We start from the raw sequence: 23,148 nt of genomic DNA on the forward strand, positions 1-23,148 counted from the left end.
TGTTGGGGGGAGGGCGGCAATGGGGGGAGGGTTGGGAGGGGAACACCCATAAGGAAGGGGAGGGGGGAGGGGGATGTTTGCCCGGAAACCGGGAAAGGGAATAACACTCGAAATGTATATAAGAAATACTCAAGTTAATAAAAAAAAAAAAAAAAAAAAAAAAAAAAAAAAAAAAAAAAGAATAACAATATCAAACAATCAGAGCTCCCAGGGACTAAACTACTACCCAAAGACTACACATGGACAGACCTATGGCTCCATGTGTAGCAGAGGATGGCCTTGTTTGGCACCAATGGGAGGAGAAGCCGTTGGTCCTGCCAAGGCTGGAAGCTTTGGTGCAGGGGAATGTCAGGGTTGGGGGAAGGGGAGTGTTTTTGAAGGGGGAATAACCTTATAGAAGAAGGGAAGAGAGATGGGATATGGGGGTTATGGATGGGAAACTGGGAAAGCATATAAAATTTGAAATGTAAATAAAAATATCCAATAAAAAAAGGAAAAAAAAAAAAAAAAAAAAAAAAAAAAAAAAAAAAAAAAAAAAAAAAAGAAACTATAATTTATTTATCAAAATCCAGGCTGCTATTGTTGTGTGTTACTCGCAAATATTTTATGAATTTTTTTTCCCTTAACTCTGAAACTCATAACTTGGTTCAGTGAGGGTGGAAGCTTTTACTGGAAGATGAAAATTACAAGAACCATCTCACTCAGAGCATTAAAGTCTCACACAGGGCTCTGACTTGGGGGAATATTAGTGGTTTGGTAACATCCATCTGTATATATTTCCAGAACAGCAAATATCACATTGTTCTACTTGCCAAAATGTCATAAATCTAATGCTGGCTTCAAAAAATACCATCAGTGCTGGCTGTGAAATTTCTTCTGACTTAAGTGCGAGAACAATATTACATGCTTTCTTTGTGCAAGAACTGCTGTTATTAAAGCAATTTAAATCAACGTCAAGCTTTCTGGGCCAGTCCTATACGCGGGATGCCTGATTACAGACTCAGAACTAGATGAGACAAGGAAGATACTTACAGGTGTTTGCAAGGGAGGATTGAGAGCATCCTATAACTGACCCTTTAATGCCTGCTTTTTATCATCCCCACCCAAGAAAATCTTCGTCTAGTATTGTTCAGTACAAGATCATTACATTAGCACAACATGGCAATGGCATTATTACCGACACATTTGCTATAAAGGTAATTAAATAAAAATGAATAATCAGAAAATCTAACACTAAGAAGCAGATAGAAGAGATGCAGTAGAAACTCCATCATCACAAAAAATTTATGAGTGGGAAGAGGAAATACAATTTGAAATGGCTCACATGCTGAGTGGCAGAACCTTCCACTAATGAATAGAGATTTCAAGGAGCCAATCACTGAGCGAGTAGGCGGGACTTCAGCGTTGGGGAGAGGAAGAAGGGGAAGCAGGAATGGGTTGTGGCCTTTTGGATGGGAGAGTTGATGGAGGACACAATGTAGATAGGGGAGGCCCAGGTTCAGGTGACAGATCTGCTGGGACCCGCTACCGGAGGATTTATAATTTAGAATGGCTTACAAATTAGGATGTTAGTTGCTGTGCCTAGCGATTGTGTTACCTGTTGATTCTAAACTAAGTTTGTGTAGTGTTTTCCTTCACAGGGCAACTCAACTGGATTTCAGAAAGAAAGGAATGGTGGCAAAGCATGGGTTTGCAAGAAGTGCACCCCAACTAGCTGTGGTAATTTGGAAGCGTGGGGCTGGCGTGACAGCCACCGGTCACGGGAACTTAGCGAGCCAGGTTTAGAGACTTCGGAGCTCAGGGTCAGAGAGTCTGGCAGGCTTAGAACAGGCCAAGCCAGCCTGTCCACTGGTACCTTGCCAGCGGTAGCGTGGGGTTCATATTATTATTATGTTTCACGCTACGATGCTGGGATGCACAAAACTCGGTGCTATGTGCACAGTGTGACCTTGACATTGCTTTCTCCCCTGTAGATCCAGACAACTCTCATCTTGCTTTTAGGATCCATCCGTAGAGAACAGGAAAATGATTTACACTCGGCTTCTTATAGGTTTTAAGCTTGATATGTTTATCATAATACTTTGTTTCAGTTCATATTTAAGGTTGGGTGGATTTGTATTAATATGGATAAGTTTATAAAGTTTAAGCCAAACAGGGTTATGCTACGTGATTCATTAGAGGCCAAGAATAATTCAGAGTGGAAGAGTATAGAGGTGGGAACAAACAGACTGAAACCTTCAAATAGCTGATATGAAAAACCCCTGTAAACCAGACATGTGTGTCTGAGAAGCACACATTTCAAAATAAAGGGGGATCTTAACATTGAGAGCCCTAGCAACAGAGACATGTGACCTCAGAGCATTTTGCTAACAGAAGCAAGCCAGAAGCAGAAAAATAAATACCACAGGCTCTCGCTATGTGTGGAAACCAAAACACTCAAATAAATGCACACCAGAGTTCACAATTTCAAAGTTCTTCTTTTAGCATGTAACAAATAAAAATAATAAACCAATCCCAGCACTTAGGAAGCAGAGGCAGGAAAACTCTGAGGTCAAGGCTGGCCTAGTCTACACAGGACAGCCAAGGCTAAACAGAAAAATCCTGTTTTGAAAATACAAAACAACATACAAAAAAAATCAAAAAACGACAACAAAATAAAAAAACTATAAAGTAGAAAAGGCATAAGAGATACGAATAACCCTAACAAGAACACTGATCTATGCCTCTGTGTGACAAAATTTGTATTTTTTTATTTTATTTTATTTTATTTTATTTTGGAAGCAGGATTCTGTATCAAAATCAAGTGGGCAATTGCCTATCGTGATTCAAGTATTTCAAAAACTTATAGAGAATATTCAAAAACTGGAGGCTGCACAATAGGAAAATAAAACAAGATCTAGATGATTCGTGGACAGATCAGAAAGCAGACAGGAGTATGGGATCTAAGGTCATATAGACTTAATAAAAAACCTAGCGCCATTGCCTGCAGTTTAGTACTTAATCTCCTACAATCCTTCCCTTTCTCTTCTGAAAATCGTCATGACAGCCTATGTCTCATTGGGTTAAGCAAGATATTAGCATCAGAGTATCAGCCCTGTTACTCTATCTTTTTCAAAAGCAAGAACTGAATTTGTTCTCTATATCTGTAAATAAATACATTTTGACTTGGAAAATGCAGATCAAGCCAACTTGTGATGATCACAAGAAGCCTTTGAACACGGCTGAAGTCCCTGGAGATTTATCCTGCAAAGCTACCGAGATAAGATTGAAAAGTTCAAATCGCTACACCAGAGCTGAGCTCCCTATGGTTCAGAAATCCTTGCCTACAAATACATATGCCTGAGTAAAGTTTTCAATTTGTTCCTTTTTGAAATTCATAGTTTCCCCTCCATTGCACCCAAATATTTCTTATTGCCTTCTGTTGGTTGACAAAGAATATTGATTTTGATGGTGAGAGATTTCTCTCCAGAGAAGCCAGAAGAGTTTATTTTTTTTTCCTTTTCTTAATAATGTCTGCTTTAAATGTCACTTAATCTGTTCGGTTTTCTGGCGGCTAGATGTACAGACAGATAGCAGGAAAAAGAACTTGAAAGACTGACACAAATAGGAAGGACCTGCTTCCTGATGGAATTCAAGTTTAAAGTAATTCCCCTCTTCGTTTGCCTTGACTTTTAATCCCAACAAGTCCAGTTTTAAAATAACGTATCCACCGTCTTAGCTTTCAAAAAAATGTTCTGCAATAAATTACTCAGAACTAATAAAATGTAGCATTAAGAGTGACCCATAGCTTAGACATATTTGTCATTGATACTAACCACAGAAGCTTCTTAATTGATATAAAATGTAGAATACATTTACCTATTTAGCATGCTCTTATTATAATAGGCTCATTGAAGAAAAGTATTGGACTTCTACTCTCATTGTTAAATTGAAAGCAGTCTCTTAAAAGTTGCCTTCAAACCATAAGAAAAGGGTGGTGTGAATAAATATTTCCTTTACATTACACTTGTTTAGGAAATTTCAAGCACAAGACAAAATTCTTTTCCTGTACAAGAACTTTTCACTCCATGAACATGAGGTCTCTACTAGAAAAACATTGGCTAATGTTAAAGTACTATGCCATCACAACCCTTCAGTTCCCAACTTAAAGCATCACAGGGCAGCAGCTGAGACCTGGAACATACTCCTTGGAACCCATCGTGAACATGTACAGTGCATGCCTTCACAGAAACGGCTGCAAGGAAAGACAAGGTTCCACTTCACACACACACAGATAGAAGACTATGTGACATGTACCCAGTGGTTCTTTTTCTTCTTCTGTTTACTATAAATAATTTCAAGATTCTTTGCCTCCTTCTGAATGCCAGCACCTAAACCATAATCAATTATTTTGGTAAAGGCAATTTGTGCATTGGAGAGAGAGGTGAACACAGTCCCCGAATGTCACAGGTAATTACAAAGACCTATCAGTGGAAACAATGTTTCTGACCCTCATTTACTCAGGATTCTCTGTTAAAACACTCTTTGAGGTCATGCTGAGACTCTGGCCTGGGCGTTTGCCAACTCAAGACCATGCTATTTCTGTATAGTTTCTCCCACGTTAACACGTGGGGGGCCTGAGAGCAAACCTGATGTATACCCTCACCACTCATATTTAATTTTAGTATGTAGTGCATATTAACATTAATTTATGTTAATTGCCATTAGTATATTAAAGAAAGTTAAAACAGCTTTATTTGTCAGTGAATTTCAGCTCTCACTAAGTGAAAAGGGTGTCAAATACCCGTATTGAATTCCTTAAAAATAAAAGGCTCATCTCCCTGCGCCAGTAATGTACTTTACTGCATCCTGGATTTCACAGCCTAAAATGATTAGCAGCTTACCAAGAACTGTGAGAGATATTTAAAAGAGCTAGAGAAAAGGAAGCAGGACGCAGTGACAAAGTCAAATGAAGAACAGTGAATTATACTTAGGTATTTTGCATCCCAGAGCTCACAGAGTGGGGAAACCCATCCCAGTTCAGTGAGAGGGATATTTTATCAAACGGTTCAGAAAGTAAGGCTTCTTGCTGATCTTATTTGGTTAAGCAAGGAACGGAGCACACTCCTTTATTAGCAAGAATGCATAAAAGCCAAGGATGCTCAACACAGAAATCAACTGGAAAAAAAAAAACATAATTGCTGTATCTGCCCATCCTAAAAATGTCACCGTCTATAATTAACATAGAGTTGAAAGACAACTGGCAGAAATATGACTAAAATTGCATGCCAATGTGATTATGTATTTGATTCTCCAATAACCATAATATCGTGATATTCTAGTCAGCGAGCAGCACATCCTTCTCTTTATATAGTAACATGGTAATTGTGGGGAAAAGACTTCTGGGAGTTTTAAGAGCTCTCTGAATCATGTAGTCAATCTAAGCTACTTTTCCCATTAGGATGTGCTGTGTGAAATCCGTATTCAATCACAGCTTTATTAAGCTAGATTGCAAATGTGGGTTTAAACAAGAACATGTACAGCCCCTGTTTCTCCTGAGGAGAAGGAGTTTTAAGAAAGCCACAGATCATACATGAGACTCTGCAGTGATGAGATTATGGGTCTCAGACACAAATCAGATTGATACCCCCAAACGGCCCAAGTGTTCCCAGGGCTCCTAGATATTACCTGTCCCTTCCTAGTCCCACCTTCATGGAGCTGCAGCCACATGTGGGAATCCTCTTATTTATGAGTGTTTATCTCTGTCATATAATATGCACAAATAAAGAATAAGGCAATAAAGTGACTACGGCATGATTTCTTCATTAGCTGAAGGATGTAGTGTTGTGGCTTGAAAATATAGGCTTTGAATATGCACACATTGTGAAACTGCCCCTGACATTCACTAGGAGGCTGACGGCAAATATATTAATCTCTTTGCACTCAAATTCTTAACTTGAAAAATGAGGAAAAAAAAGTCTTTAGAGATCTTCCAACACATTGCCGAAAGATTCCCCCTTCTACCATCTTCTGCAAACTGTGAGAGGCTTCAAGAACGTAAGTGATGAGGACACGAAACAAGGTTAAGAGGAAAATAGTTTCTACGTCCTCAGTGCTGCAAAGTCTTCACACACACACACACACACACACACACACACACACACACACACCCTGTTTCTGATCTTTAAATGTCCCAAAAAAGCTTGTGTAGTTCAGGCTAGAAACCCAGTGCAGCAATGGAACATGGATGGAACTATGGGAGGTGGGCAGATCATGAAAGTTCTGATACTGTGAAAGGATTTATTCACTTATTTAACATTCGTGCTCTTTGAGAAAGAGCTTTCTTAGGAGTTGTCTCCTTGCTTCCTGCCTCTCTGGGATGAGTAGCCTTGTCTAACACACATTCCTGCTTTGATGACACTCCGCCTCACTTCGGGCCCACAAGTGACTGTGCCAAAGGAAGAGATATCTGACATCGTGAGCCAAAAGAAATCTTATTTCCTTTAAGTGGATATGTGAAGATAGATTGTCAGAGCAGTGAGGAGAGAAGACATACATAGATCTGAAGCCCTAAGAAGCAGGCTGATACAATTTCCACTGATTTGGCCATCCCTCCTACCCTTTCCCCTTTGCTTTCTCTCATTTTTGCCCCAGCCTCATTTCTTCCAGTCAAAATGTTATTACTGACTCTTCAAATAAATCAAAACACACTCACAAACCAAATCCAACTAAGATAATATTAATGGCATCACATATTGCTGATGGTGGCTCTAGTCTCACGTGGGCCAGCAGTCACTGACTTCTCACTCCTACTAACAGCTTCTCCCTGTCTCACATCTCCTCTAGCTGCACCTAAAACATACCAGAAGGTGGATTATTCTTGATGGGGGCTGATTACTTGCCATATTGAAAAACAAGACTAAACTCAGACACAAGGTCAATGCGTACTGGACATGAAGAAGCTTTAGTGCCTGAGTAAAGTATTACGAAGATGTTCTGCTGAACTCACAGGGTACAAAGTGCTCCTGCATATTGGACATACAGACAAGTTCAAGTCTAGCAACAACAAAGGGTTAAGGGACAGTCTCCAGAAAATAACTCTAGCCAGTTAAGTCAATATCAAATTATTTCATGTACTAACTGTAACCATCAATAACTTTAGAAGGAACTCTAGTCACAGATTCCAGCAATGGGCACAGAGAACAGCATAGCAATCACAAGGCCTTACATTTCTAAACATTTTCATTCATGGTAACTTGATTTCCTAAACCTTTTCTAAATTGTTACTACTTGTTTTCTTTGAAATGACATGTGAGCGGTTTCTAAATTCATGATTTCCTTAGTTCATTCCCTTTCCAGTTTAGAGTTTCAAATAAATAATAAGCATAGATACGGACCAGTTATGATTATCTCAATTTAACAAGGTTAGTACTACTGCTACTGATGGCCAAATTGGTAATGATTACCTTCCTTCCAGATTTGACTCCAGCGAAGCAGGTCAACAGGTACATGCACTCTGCGGCCTTTCGTTCACAGATAATTTGACCTAGTCTCTTTTTTCCAGCAACACATATTAAATAAAATGTGAGGGCGTCATTTTTTACTAACCTCCTTGACCTCCATAGACAAAATTGAGCCAGAGAATGCACTCCTTAAAGACGTCGTGTCATCCACTACTCAGCTTTGGAAAAAGAAAAAAGAAGTTTTTAAATGGAGATTCACACAACCAGTCAAAGAAAGGTTACATTTATCAGAGACAAGTTTGAAAGACCTCTTTTTTTGAACCCATTAACTGCTAACATAATGAGGAAGTCTCTTCTAACTCATTGTTAAACTACCAGTCTGCTTGTGTTTCTCTGTTCCTGCTTTCTTAAATCCTTTCCTGTCTAGAAAACAAAACTGCAGCTCAGCTCACTGAAACATTTTCTTTTGTAGAATGAGGAGTTGCTTATTCCTATAATATCAAAGAAAAGCTAAAAAAATTCCTTTAACTAAATGTGTTGTTATTTTGGTCTTTTGACATTTGTGATATATTAAAATAATAAATGCATTATTTGAACCATAATATATTTGAAGAAACTAAAAAAACAAGAGATGATAAGAATCTTTGACCAAGGTCCTGTTCATTAAGAAAATAGCAGCCACTGTGTAGAGAATGTATTTTCCATGCAAATGTGTATATAGAACCAACAACACGATAAATTACTAAGACAAGGTTTTGGGTGATTTTGTGCCTTGCAATTACTATTGGATATGTAAATATCTATTGACCAGCAGCATGACTTGGAACTAAAGAATACAAAAATGTAACCTTGCTATGAGGACAGAAGCTTGGGGTACAAAAATAAACAAATAAATAAAGGGAGATAGTTGGTGGGGGTGGGGGTGCTTCGTTGCCCATAGGAAAATCAAAACAAATGTATGAAATGCAAGAGAAAATGCCGAGCTGGGGAATTCTGACAGTTGAGGTCACATTTATCTTTCTCACTGCACATAGCCTTCCGTGCAGCATAAAGCAGTGGGTGTGAAACTCAGCCCCGTATGGGAAGAAAGGACACCTGCTAAAGTCTTCCTCCTGGAGGGGCTAGACATAAAAAGCAACTGTGGGAACAATGCCACCACAAATGCTTGAAATGCATGTGCCTTCCCATTTCCCTGTCCCCATTCCTCTGCCTCCCACTCCTGCCTCCCATGCCAACATCTTTATCAGCCTTTGTTTTCATTTCGTATAACAAAAGCCAAGGAAGAATAGTGGAAATGATTACGTCAATGCAAAAGAAAATGTCTATTTTTGACCAGGAGTGACATTCCTCTCTGCGTTCCAACTGGATCTGATTCAAAAAGCAAGAAAAGGAGGCAGAAAGAGGGGTGGGTTTAATTGAAATATAAAATGAGAAAAGGATATAAACTGTGCCTCCTTTTCTTTTCAATGGGAATAAAATTTACATTTTTCATTTTTTTTTAAATCAGAAGAGCTAACATTCCAGAAAACAAGCTGCTTCTGCTTTCGCCCAGCCGTCACGAAAAGCAATGCACAGCAGAAGTTGCTTTTGGTTTGAAATATGGAAGATTAGGAAATGTTTACCACCCACAGGCGTATACTGAGGCTACCGTTATACAGACTTGTTTAACCAGGAGTTAGGAATTGTAAATTTTTCATTCTTCTTCCCCTAATCTGCTACTCTCGTGGCTTCTGTATTGATAAACCACTTCCTAGTCAAGAGTTAGTTCTTCTTTAAAACTTCATTAACTGTAAAAGGTCATGAACACCAACCACCATCTTTCTGCTAGCCTTGTAAGAGGCACCCTAACAGTACTTCAGATCTGCTGTGTTGAAGATAAGGATGTGTATGTTTGTACGTTAGCCCTATGGCTTATTGGCTGCAAAATCTCAGCCACAACTGAGATGGGCAGACATAGAAATAGCTTAGCAACCTTGGTCTCCTTGGTCGGGTGTATGCACACATTCTTCTTCCAGTAATGCACATCACAGCATAAAATCCTTAACTACGTACAAAGTCCCCTCTGAACGACTCAGCTAGCACCCTATTAATAACCAAAGACCACCCCCAACTACACTGAGCTGCGTACACTCTCATCACTTACTGAAGAGTGGAAGTTTCTCATCCCCCTTAATGGCCCTCGACCTTAGATTTCATCCATTCAAACAACATATTTCACAACATATACTGCGGCTAAACTGGTTTAGGGCACGTGAGCAATAAGGCCGACTCTGTCATCTAAATAAACTTTTAGGGAGACTTTCCTGTTTGCCATCTTATGCCTGTGCATTTGATCTGTTCTCTTACTTCGTTTGAATGACATTTCTCTCCTGTCCCTGCAACTTTGAATGAACCTTTATTTCAATTCCCTGAATAAGATGCCAAGAGCCAGGTTGAGTGTGGCTACATGCATTTTTAATTCCAGCCCTTGGGAAGCAGATTCTGGCAGATCTCTATAAATTCAAGGACAGCCTGATCTACATATCTTTTTCTAGGATATCCAGGTCTACATAATCAGAACTGTCTTTAAAAATAAATAAAATAAAATAAAAGGTAAACAGACCAAGAACCCAAGAACAACAACCAGCCCAGACTCTGTCCAACAAAAACATACCTATCCCTTTTAGCTTTATATTTAAATTAAGAGCACTTATTTTATGGATTCAACTCTGTGTGGACATATTTCAAATATGAGAGAATTGTTTCCATATGTCAACATCTGCTTTAAGGGATTAAAATATAGTAATCAAAAGCCAGCTCCTTGTTCAATAAACTGGAATCATCACAAAGAGGGAAGATAATGTTCAGGATAAGGCATGTGCTCTCTGAGGACAGTAAAGGGAAGGGACTGTTTCAAATGTGACTGAGTAAGGGATGGTCAAAGATGACTTCTCAAATAGGCGAGAGTTGAGACCAGGCACAAACAGATAGGGAGAATCAAATTTGTCCAGATTTTGGAGTAAAATATTCTGGGCATGTAAGTCAGAATTTAGATGGCCCCCGGGGAAGGGGTCGGGGGTAGTGTTTAAACCAGAAAGCGCTGCATAATCTCAGACCCAACTGAGATAAACAAGCACGAGGAATCTTTGTTTTTAAATTGGGTATTTCTTATTTACATTTCAAATGTTATTTTCTATCACGGTTTCCTATCCATAAGCCCCTAACCCTTCCCCCTCCCCTTCTAGAGAAGTGTTCCCCTCCCCATCCACCCCCCCTTACCACTCCCCCACAATCCCCTACTCAGAGGATCAAGCCTTGGCAGGATCCAAGGGCTTCTCCTCCCTCTGGTGCCCAGCAAGGCCGTCCTTTGCTACCTATGCAGTTGGAGCCCAGGGTCAGTCCATGTATAGTCTTTGGGAAGTGGTTTAGTCCCTGGAAACTCTGGTTGGTTGGCATTGTTGTTCATATGGGGTCTCAAGCTCCTTCAGCTCTTTCAGTCCTTTCTCTAATTCCTCCAATGGGGGTCCCGTTTTCTGTTCAGTGGTTTGCTGCTAGCGTTCACCTCGGTATTTGACATGTTCTGGCTGTGTCTCTCAGGAGAGATCTATATCCGGTTCCTGTCAGCATGCACTTCTTAACTTCATCCATCTTATCTAGTTTGGGTGGTTGTATGTATATGGGCCACATATGGGGCGGGTTCTGAACAGCCGGTCCTTCAGTCTCTGCTCTAAACTTTGCCTCCCTATCCCCTCCTATGGATATTTTTGCTCCCCTTTTTAAGAAGCAGTGAAGCATCCACATTTTGGTCATCCTTCTTGAGTTTCATGTAGTCCATGGATTGTATCTTGGGTAATTTGAGCTTTTGGGCTAATATTCACTTATCAGGGAGTACATACCATGTGTATTTTTCTGTGATTGGGTTACCTCACTCAGGATGATATTTTCCAGTTCCCTCCATTTGCCTATAAATTTCACAAAGTCATTGTTTTTGATAGCTGAGTAATATTCCATTGTGTAGATGTACCACATTTTCTGTATCCATTCCTCTGTTGAAGGGCATCTGGGTTCTTTCCAGCTTCTGGCTATTATAAATAAGGCTGCTATGAACATAGTGGAGCACGTGTCTTTGTCGTATGTTGAAGCATCTTTTGGGTATACGCCCAGGAGAGGTATAGCTGGGTCCTCAGGTAGTACTATGTCATAGGGAATATTTTAGCAACTTTGATCTCTTTGGTTTAGGATACATACAGACCAAGACTAGAGCAACGTTAGCAGTGGATCAAAGAGCAAGTGCAGTGATCTGAGCAGGGCCAGAGTGGAGGGAGATTGGGGGTAGGGAGTGGGGCGGGTCTGCAGATGCGCTTACAGAAAGAGTATCTTCTGATCTGTTTGTTTTTCCACCTTTGTCTTTCTGGCAGCTAGAAATGTGGGGTGCACTTGAATTAAATGAGTCTTTTGTTGTTGCTGTTGCTGCTACTCTTGTTGCTTTGGTTGTCACCATCATTGTTGAGGCAGAGTCCTTCTTTAGCTCACACTGCCCTCAAATCAGCTATTAGCAAGGATCCTGTTGAACTCCTAATTTCCCTGACTTTATCTCCCCTATACTGGGATTAAATTAACGTAGCAGGACTCAAGGCTGAAGGAGGCTTGTCAGTGGAACTGGCCAGTAAAGGCTCCCTGTTGAATGTCAGTCAGGTGAAGAGTGAAGGGATAGCTTCACCAACCCGTTTTCCTATTAAGAGGCTTTCATCTGTGGAAGATTCTTCTTCAGTTATTGTTCCTCTCCATACAAATTCTTATATTACTTCTTCCCCTTACCTCTCTGGCCTTCAGTAGGCCATGCACTCTAGATGTGAGGATTTTGTACCACGCAGTGTAACAGGGTATGTTTCCTCTACTCTCACTGCACTGTATAGTTCCTTAAGTAAACAGTTCCTTATTTAAGCAAAGTTCTGACATGTCACTCATAACGAATCGCCGACTTCTTTCTTGCCTAACCTCCTGTGGATGTATAGAATAGGGTAATGATTCGTGGTTTGAGCCTAAAGAATACAATGTATGTGAAATGACTCACAGTGTATACAGTAAATATTCTATGATTGTCATGCTTAGGAGAAATGATTGGTTCATCAATGCATCGAACATCACATTAGTGGTATCAGAGTTTCTTTGAATGATGCCTCATAGCTTTCTTGGTCATTGATCATCAGTGGCCAGGGCAAGATACAGATATTTGACTTTACACTGTAAAAAGTAAATGTATTGAAATAAAATAATGGACTCTCCGCTTCATCTTCCTCCCATGAAAATTCAGAGTGACATGTCATGAATATGAGTGAGATTAACCAAGACACTCTGATTAGGTTACGGCAGGTGTAATTCCATGCACGAAATGAAAACTCATAAAAAATGAACGCTGTAAAATTAATTTTTGCCTCATTTCTATCCACTTGATAAATGTTGTAAACAAAAAGGAGGTGTCAATTAACTAAAAATCGTAAGCCAGTCAGCAAATGGACAGGAAGAATGGTTGAAATTCCTATATCAAAAATTCTGTTTGCAAGAAGGCATTAAATACTGTTCCTTTCCAAAATGTGGATAGACAGAAATCTCTATGACCAGCTACCAGATCTGAGTATATACGGCTGATGTGGTAAGGGCCTCATGCTTCTTCAAAGGATATTCAAACAGATTTTCTGATGATCCATTGGTTGTAAAATAAAAGGAAGAAGAGACATTTGTGTGAGGGAAAGAATGGGGATGGTACACATGCACTTGTGTGCAGAGGCCAGAGGGTTACCCCAGTTGTCATTACTCAAGATCCACCTACTTCGTTTTGTGAGATAAGATCTCTCACTCGGATCTGGAGCTCCAAGATTATGCCAGGCTGAATAGCCAGCAAGCCTCCGTGATTCTCTTGTCTCCTACTATTACCTCTAAAACCACTCTCAACTTTGTTCATTATTTTGGGTACTCATGCTCTCATAGTGTATACTCCACTAACAGCTATCTCCTGAGACTCAACATGGGAAGACAGTCAATCAGTCTAGAGTTTATATGAACATAATATTATCTAATTGAGATTGCCGCCAAGATCATAATTTTTACATTTACCTTGACTGATGTTAGCAGAACCTTGGGCAGGAACAGAACAGTTGGCAGGGAGTCCCTCATCTCAGGTCTCACCCCTAGGTGCATGTGAGTTTTGGTTGGTGCATTTTGTTGATGTTGATCACAGGAACATAATCAGCTGATAAACTGAAAGCTTTGCACTTTCATTGAGCCTTGGCCTCTGCAGGCAAACTTAATCATCCTTATGAAATTGAACGTTCAGTCTTGAAATTAACATGGTGTTAAGTATAAAGTTCACAACTATAGACTTCAAGTGTGTACATTTTCACAAAGTCCTCAAATTCAAGCCGTGTCATGTTTTTTTTTCCCTTCTTACCTTAGGGGAAGAATATTTCTGCTTGCAAGGTGAATGTTTCCTTTGGCAGTGAATTTACTGAAGCCAGTAAGCATTACTACTGGAAGTTTTTTGTCAAATGGTAGATGTCAGAAAACATCTTCTGGGGGGAAAAGTGAGTCTGGGTGAAGCAGAGTGGGGGTGGGAGGGAGAGCATTTAACTTACATTGTCTATCCTGAGGCTAAAGAACTTTAGATACAAACCTTCTAATAAATCACTTTGTTTTCATTCTGCTATAATAGATGTTCACTGATAAGTTATGGAAAATAACCAAAAAAAAAAAAAAGATACTCCTTTTTCATTTCACCAGACCCTGTTAGTTCTGTGCTTGTGAAATCTCCTTCTTTGGATGGGTAACTTGTTCATCTCTAGTCTCGGCTTTATAATTGGCTCATTCTTTATTCATTCATCTATTAAACATATAGGCATATAATGTTTATGTACTTAATATAGCTCCAAACAAAAGGATATGTAATTTTACAAAATAGATATGTTTCTTCTCACGAAGAGGCCAATAACGTCCCAGATGCAAACAGTATTTCTAAGTTGTGGTGGTTTGAATACACAGGGAGTGGCATAATTAGGAGGCGTGGCCTTTTGGAGTGGGTGTGGCCTTGTTGGAGGAAGTATATCACCTTGAGGGCGGGCTTTGAGACCCTCCCACTAGCTGCCCAGTAGACAGTTTTCTCCTGGCATGGATGTAGAACTCTGCTTCTCCTGCACTGTGCTTTGCACGGATGCCTACCAGGATGATAATGGACTGAACCTCAAAACCTGTAAGCCAGCCCCTTATAAGAGTCACCTTGGTCATGTCTTCCCAGCAATGGAAACCCTAACTAAGACACAAACTAAGCAAAATAACCATTTACTCACAGTTATACTAGGATCCTGCAAAGGGAGGGGGGAGTGAACCTCACCCTTTGTTATGCTTTTATCTAACCTAGCACTTAGGCTAAATGTAAAAGAGACTATCAAAAATTAGAGAGAGAATGCCATGGTACCAGTATCAGTCTTGGTCTGTTATCAAATTCCTCCCTGCACTAAGAGAGAAGCATCGCAAACAGAATTTGACAAGGGCAGTTTCTCCGGCTGAGGGGATTAATGCACTGGCATTGTTTGCAGCCCACAAGCGCGCATCGCATCTTTGGTAAAAGCACTAAACTTTCCATTCTTCTCTAAACGTTTCCACTCACATTCTTTAAGAAATCCACTGCATTTGCTTTTGAGGCACTTAGAACGTTTAGGGTTAACTTGTCAGAGCATGACAATTCTTAATGACCCAATTTCTAAATGAAAAGCAAGCGGGGGGGGGGGAAGAAAAAGGGGGGTGGGGGGGAATCTCACAACAAAATCCTGCAAGCACCAAAGCAATGGCAACTTCTAAAGTAAGCTCGCCCAGCTCCGGGGTATCTGTAATACGCACAGATCTTGTCTTCTTATGGATTTAACAACTGTGCTTTAATCTGCTTAAGTTCTGGTACTCCTATCTTCCTCTCTTCCTTTTGATAGCGCTAAACAAGCTCCCAGAGACAGTGCTGTCCCTGAGATTGCAAATTAAGGAGTTATGAATCAAAAGAAGATAAAGAAGGCTCGTGACATCGGTAATATTATAAATGGCCATTCTGGACTGCTTTAAAGCCAGAGGTGAGTTTGACCTCTTCTGTGGAAGATAAGTAAGAAAACTTTCAACTCTCCATTCCAGGAAAAGAGACTATGAAATAAATGGGTTAGGGGAAACGGAGGGGGCAGCTACCCTTGTGGACTAGCTCTGTCCTTCAGCCAGAAGACCCGGCACCTTTGGACATAGCACCCTCCCTACCTCCCCACCCCCACCCAACGCCCACCCCTGTCGCGGTTGCCCAGCAGCCTTACTTTTTACTTCCTCCCTTCTCTGCATTATTCTTAATCTGATCATATCAGCAGAGCAAATATGTGTTCTAATATTGAAAAATATTTACAATGGTAAAGACAAATACCATGCTATTTATATTAATAGTGAACCAATAATTATTATAAAAAATAAGTGCAACTTATAATTTAATCTATATTTCAACGAAATAGAATTTTATTTTATTTTTAAATTATGTTCAAGACGATGCTTAAGAAAACTGAGTTGCATAAAAATGTCAATATTAAAATATTACCAAATTTATTGTCCAAATTTTTTCTAGTTCTGTACATCATTGTACATCTTCATAAAAATAATTTACCAAAGGAACAAAGCCCAAGTTTTTAAAACTACATACTACAACTGAAGCCACTTTGGTTATCTTGGAAGAGAATTGTGCTATTTTCAGTGATGCTCAAATCTGTGTAAATTGGAATTTGCAACAATTATCTTAGTTTCCTTGCAAATAAATAATACATTTTGACAAATAACACATTACTTGAATATAGAACTTTCGATAATAACTGTTGAGGCAGTTTATTTACAGATAACATGTATGACCATTATAAAATTCATAGCTAATGTTACCTAATTACCTTGATGAGTGTGTGTGTGTGTGTGTGTGTATGTGTGTGTGTGTGTGTGTGTGTGTGTACTAGAAAATCCAAATGAACTTTCATTATTTATTCGGTTCTTACTAAGTGTTGAAACATTAAGGAAGTCTCCTTTGCTATATTAACCAATAAGACAGTCAGCATATACTTATGACCATCTAAACATTGATTTAAAATAATTAAGGTGACTATTGATAGAACTAAGTAAGGTTACAGAGACAATGTCACTGGGTTGCAAGTGAAGGAGTTATGATTCAAAGATGATGATGTGGTTAGTGGACATTGTATGGCATGGTCCAGATTTAGACATAGTCGTAACACCCTAGACAGTGCTGATGTACAGTCTCTCCACTCAGAAAAGAAGCTTGATCTTGGTCTCTACAGGAATCCTAAAGTTGCAAAATAGTATTTTGTGATTCTTTGTATCTGTATTAGGATTTCAGCATGAAGATATTCATTGAGAATTTTGTTAAAATGAAGATACCAATTCAGAATATCTGAGGTAGAAGTCAAACTTCAGTTTTTTTTTTTTTTAAGATTTATTTATTTCATGTATATGAGAACACTATAGCTGTCTTCGGAGACACCAGAAGAGGGCATCAGATCTCATTACAGATGGTGGTGAGTCACCACCATGTGGTTGCTGGGAATTGAACTCAGGATCTCTGGAAGAGCAGTAAGTGCTCTTAACCACTGAACCATAGTCAGCTCCCAGTAAACATGAATGCTGTCAGCTCAGGAGTGTGGTAGTCTGAATAGTTTTGGATACTATAGATTCATGTGTTTGAATGCTTGGCCTGTGTGGGAGAGGGAGTGGCATTAATAAGAGGTATTACCTTGTTGGAACAATGTAGGATGTCATACAGGTGAGGGCAGGTACAGGATAGAATGAGGCCTGTCATTGACGAGAAGGAAGGATGGGCGGGAGAAAAGTTTGAGAGAAGAGGAGGAGACAGAAGGGACAAGAGAGAGAACATGGAGGCTGATGTTAAGATTCCACTCTGTATTTACAGGTTGTCATGAATATTCTTAAGGGATGGATGTGTACAGGGTTTTGTATGTTTAGGTAGGCAATTATATCTTATCAACTGGATCAGAGGTTATTGGGCTGTGTGTTCTTTCTTGTGGCAAATTAAGTGTAAGAGAGTGTGTGGCAGCTGGGACACTGAGCCGCCACGGAATTATGATGGATATTTCTGCCATGGTGGCAGCCTGCCTTGGGAACTGGATGGGTAGGGGGATTGTTGCCAGGCTCAGAGAGAGGCCTTTGGCAGTGTGATAAGGGATGGAGCAAAGCGGGTGAGAGGCTTTGCTGACTGAGATTAAGATATCTATCAGATATCTTGGGGCACTGCAGTGCCGGACCTAGAGCGGGTAAAAAGACAGCCTTTTATTTTTTTATAATTTTACAACAACAGAGTGAGTGTGGCCTTGTTGGAAAGAGTCTGTCACTATGGAGACTCTGGGACATCATATATATATACCCAAGCTCTGCTCAGAATGGAATCCAGTCTTCTCCTGGCTGTGCTCAGAGAAAGATGTAGAACTCTCAGCTTCTCAAGCACCATGGCTGCCTGTAAGCTCCCATTTTTCCTACCAGGACAAAGGACTAAACTTCCTGAAACTGTAAGCCAGCCCCAATTAACTGTTTTCCTTTATAAGAATTGCCTTGGTCATGGCATCTCTTCACAGCAATAAAACCCTAACTAAGACAGTGGACCTCCATTCAAGAAAGGATCTAGACAAAAATTAATTAAAATGTATCAAATCATATACGCATATCGTAGTATCAACATCAGTATATAACTATGTAATAACCTTCATTAATAAGACAGAAAATAATTTTAAATCGCTCGTGTTGATTTTTGCTAGACTTTGAAAGGTTTCTATATCCACATGCTGGAAGAGTTTGGTGTAAGAAGTTGCTTTCAGATAAAACTATGTTCCCAAATATTAATCAGTGAAGGGGTTGGGTTGAAGATGGGTGGGTATGAAAAGTAAGACACCTATAAGTGTCTAACAAAAAAGAAATAGTAAGTGATCAGGATAAAAATCTCAAATATAATAGTAGAAAAAAAAAGTGACCGACCTGAAAGTTTCCTGGGGGCTCATCATAAGAAGGTTAGAAGCAACAATTTGATGGAGAATCACTCTGCAGAAAATGAAGGAAGAATTGTAAAGAAAGTAAAAAGCTTAGTTGCCCAAGCTAAAAGGAGCTGAGAATTTAAATTAAATGTGGCACATCCATATCCACTGGAAACAGCAAAAGCCATGAAGCCAGCACAGCCGTTTGACCCAGTTCCAGCCACATTGAGCTGAATGCCGGGGTCCTGTTACTCCATCACGGTCAGGTTTCAATCTCTGCGTGCTGCATTCTCGGGGACTGTCTGCATTATTTTTTTTTTCATTTTATGTCTTTTTTGGAGAAAAATCATGTCTGAGTCTTTTTAGGAAAGAACTAAACTAACTTTTAACCCTCTGCTTTTAGGGAAATAACTTTATCTGGCCTTATGTGGAAGTCTTCTTTATGTCCTGTAGACCATGATAAGCACTAAGGCAATAGGAATTTCTTTATGAGCCCTCAGAAAACTCGAAGAGTGTAGTTGGAACAGGATAAATTTAAAAATAGTTTACAAGCTCCAACCAGCCAGAATTTATAACACATTCAAGGCCTCTTTTTACAATACTTTGAGGTCTCTGAAAATGTAGTTTAAAGATAGGAGATCATACAGGGTCCACCCCTGGAGGAATAGAACTCAGTAAATAAGAAAGATTGGCTAAGATAACTTCTGCTTTATAGCATAAGTGATGAAATGTAAGAGTAAAGGAGTTATGTATAAGTATTTGATATTCATAAAAAGACCCACTCAGATATTTTTCTCCAGTTGTCTGGAGCAGTTTAAAATTGCAAATACTACTAGCCTAAAAGCAGGCTGTCATATTATAAATGTGTTTGCTTTGGTGGAGGCATTCTTGAGATTCTTTGAATTGGAGTTACAGGGCTGATATTAAAAAAAAATCTGCTCCATTTGTACTTTTTAATTGTGACTAAATCTTACAACCCCAGAAACATAATGAATACCAAGCATACGTCCAGAGACAGAATTATACAATCTGTGTATCTTGGATTATTAATTTGTTTTTGTTCTGTGAAAGCTGAATGAACAAAGAAGCAACCTGATTGCTAGTCAGTCAGAGCTGCAAGATTCCCCTGACCACCACATCTGACTCACTCCTCCCTCACCGACATCTTATTTCCTCCCAGAGAACCCTGTCAATCACCAGGACTGGCCCCTGGCATGAATGAGACTACCTGAATACTTGTCAAAATTAGTGAGAAAAATAATAAAAATTATAGGAGATGATTCAATGATTAAGAGAGCTCCCTATTCTTCCAGAGAATTCAAGTTGAGCTCCCATGACCACATCAGGTGGCTCGTAACTGTATTTAACTCCATCTCAGGCTATCTGGCACCCTCTTCTAGCCTCTGCGGGCACTCCAGTGCACATATGTAGACATACACATAAATAAAAATAAATCTTAAAAATAGAAAAGAGAAACCAAATAGTTATAAGAACACAGAAAAACTGAAACAACTAGAGTATCATGCAACATAGAAGAAGAAAAAATAGATGTCATAATTTTCCATCATAATTCTACATTTTGAAAGCAAGCTGTTGAAAGGTCTACAAAGTTAAGACTACTAATCTCTGTTTCATTTGGGGGATTTTTGTGCATTAGTTTTTCAGTCATTCATTTTTAAATGTGATGGAACACAATATGATCTAAAACAAAAACTATCACATCAAAGTTAGACAAGACAAATCAACAGAAGGAAAAGAACTTGAGAGAAGGCACAAGAATCAGAGCCCAGCTCGTTTGCAAACTCAGAAACCCCATCAACACACTAAACTGGAAGCCATAATATATGTGCAGAGGACCTGGTACAGACCAGGGCAGGCCCTGTGTTTGATCCTCCAGTCTCTGTGAGTTCATTTGACCATCACTTATATTGTTTGAGGCCCTGTTCTCTTGCCATTCTCCATGCCCTCTGACTCTTAAATTTTTTTCATCTCCTATTCTGTGGGGTTCCCTGAGTTCTGAGGGGAGTTTGAACTCAAGAAATCTATTGCCAGGCATGCAATTGTTCGTGTTGGGAGGCAGTAAATATCTTATATCTAAACTCAACAAGTATCCTGCACATTTGTGTTTTATATTAAATAAGTTATTTGTTACTGAAGACACAACATGTTTTGGATGTAGGGCATATAAACAGTGAAAGGAACTGGCAAGCTTCTTTGTCCCTGACTAACTTTCACTGTGCAGGAAGGTGTTGTACAAACTGCCGGGAAACAGCTGTCACTAATACTCTCAATCAGTGGTAGCCCCTGAATGACTGCTACACTACTGAGCTATCAGGCAAGATGGATCCACTGATATGATAGTGGTGTGACTATTGTGGAGGTAACCAACTGCTTCTCGACTGGGCTTAAGGTCTTCTCCTGGTGAAGGAATTTATATCTGTTACCATAAATCTAGTCAAAAGCCCATGACTGAAGACTTCATAGATTCTAGCAGTAAAGCTGCTGCTGCTGTTTTTGGTGAAGACAGATGTAGATATAGATATAGATATAGATATAGATATAGATATAGATATAGATATAGATATAGATATAGATATAGATATAGATATATTCATCAAGTTATCTTCTGAAACCTAATTTTTGCTCACAGATGACTGGTCCTCTCGGCTTTAGTCACAGAAACGTCTTTTGGCAATGGGTAATGGTTAGTGCAGAAACTAATATCCAGTCAAAAATGTGAGAATAAGTGACTGATGCTCAGCTCTTAATAAAAGATATACTCTTCTTCAAGACTCAAGGAACATCATGAAAGAGGTGATAGAAAGAATGTAAGATGTAGAGAGAATATCTTGTGTATTGTATGGGTGCAATACCTGCCAGTTAGAAAGCCTATGGCTTAGGCAGGAAAGAGAGGCGGGACATCCAGGAGACAGAGAAGATTCTGGGGATAGAGCGAGAGGAGAAATTGTCCTGAGGGGATGTGAACAGACAGAAGCACAGTACCTGAGCACAGGTAACCAGTCACATGACACAATGTAGGTTAAAATAAATGGGTTAACTTTAGTTATGATCTAGTCAGAGTAAAGCCTAGCTATATGGCCAAGGTATTTGTAAATATATTTTGAGTTGGAGTCTTATTTCTGGGAGCATGGGGCTGGGAGGCAGAACCAGGACCTCTTCAACAGTAAGATCTGGAGAAGTATTGTTGTACCTTTAAACTCTCAGTAACTGTGGATTACCTAAGCAAGATGTACATAAAAGTGGGCTTGCAACCTTCTTCATAGAGGGAAAAAGGGCTCATCTCAAGGCCTGTTACCACCGAAGGACTTATAGATAGTTAATAGTTGTTTGGTGGAAGGAGACATTTTCTGTTGCCTGAGCCCTGGCCTACTCGCTATCCAACCTTTCCTGCCCTTGGGAGTTGGAGGTGAGGTGGCACCGAGTCAGTAACAAAGTCTCTGGGAGCAGCAAGCTCATCTGAACACTGCTTCAGCTCCTTTAATATCCTCCACCCACGCCCCACTGGTCCCAAAAAACTATCTCTTCTATTTTTTTCTTTTTTAAAAAGACTTTAATATTTTGCATTTTTAATTGCAAAAAATCTATATTCACAATTCTACCACTAAGAATATCTATCTATTTATCTATCTATCTATGTATTTGATCTACTGATGGTCAAACTCTGAGGCCCATGAAGACTAGACAAGTTTTTTTTTAATTGGATTTTTTTTATTTCAAATGTTGTCTCATTTCCCCCACCCAACCACCCACCCCTTCTCACCTCCCCACCTTGACATTCCCCTACACGAGGAGTCCAGCCTTGGCAGGATCCAAAGGGCTTCTCCTCCCTCTGGTGCCCCACAAGGCCATCCTCTGCTACATATACGACTGGAGCCGAGTGTACTCTTTGGATGGTGGTTTAGTCTCTGGGAGCTCTGGTTGATTGATATTGTTGTTCTTATGGGGTTGCAAGTCCCTTCAGCTAAGTCAATCCTTTCTCTAACTCCTTCCAACAGTGACCGAGTTCTCAGTCCAATGGTTGGCTATGAGCATCTGCCACTGTATTTGTCGTGCCCTGGCTGAGCCTCTTAGGTGACAGCTATACCAGTATCTCTTCTAAACAGCAGTCCCAGTTGGTTGGCATTATCTGCACCAGCAATCCTAGGTCTCTCAGGCAGTCCTCAATTAGGTCCTCCTGTAGGAGATGTTTTTGCAGCTACACAGCCCCTGGAGTTTACATAGAGGTGGGCCCTCTGTTCCTGCTACAATTTTTTTGAGGGAATACCCATTGGTAAAGTTCCCAAGCTCCACAAGAAATCCCTAGCTCATGCTCATATAAGCAACCCTAAACTGTGTCACCAAAAACAAAAGACAAGAATGTAGAAAGGGGAGTCATTAGAAGGAGGAAGAGGATCCGTGGGAATGGGAAGGGACAAAGGAGGGTAGTGGGGGGTAAATGAAGATAAGTGTGATCAAAATGCAGTATGTATGTATATGGATTATTATAATGAAACTGATTATTATGTGTAATTAATATATAGTAATGAAACATGCAGTAGTGAAAAACTTTAAACAGTGAGATACTACAGCGAACTGAAATAAATTAAAAGTGAATACATTGTTAATGAGAAGCACAATCTAAAATTACTAGAATTGTTGTGCAGATAAATGCT

The 23,148-nt window shown here is 39.7% G+C and overlaps 1 long non-coding RNA gene across 1 annotated transcript in view; it reads right to left on the minus strand.

Moving 5' to 3' along the window:
- Nucleotides 1–7,364: 7,364 nt before the first annotated feature.
- Nucleotides 7,365–23,148, minus strand: part of LOC120095601 (uncharacterized) — a 28,463-nt gene continuing 12,679 nt past the window's right edge. Inside the window, exons 5-6 of the long non-coding RNA XR_005491162.2 lie at nucleotides 18,480–18,542; nucleotides 7,365–7,660 (exon numbers count right to left, since the gene is read on the minus strand). This is a non-coding gene — a long non-coding RNA (uncharacterized LOC120095601). The remainder of the gene's footprint in view (nucleotides 7,661–18,479; nucleotides 18,543–23,148) is intronic.

This window comes from Rattus norvegicus, chromosome 11 (genome assembly GCF_036323735.1).
Source record: "Rattus norvegicus strain BN/NHsdMcwi chromosome 11, GRCr8, whole genome shotgun sequence".
Lineage (NCBI taxonomy): Eukaryota > Metazoa > Chordata > Mammalia > Rodentia > Muridae > Rattus > Rattus norvegicus.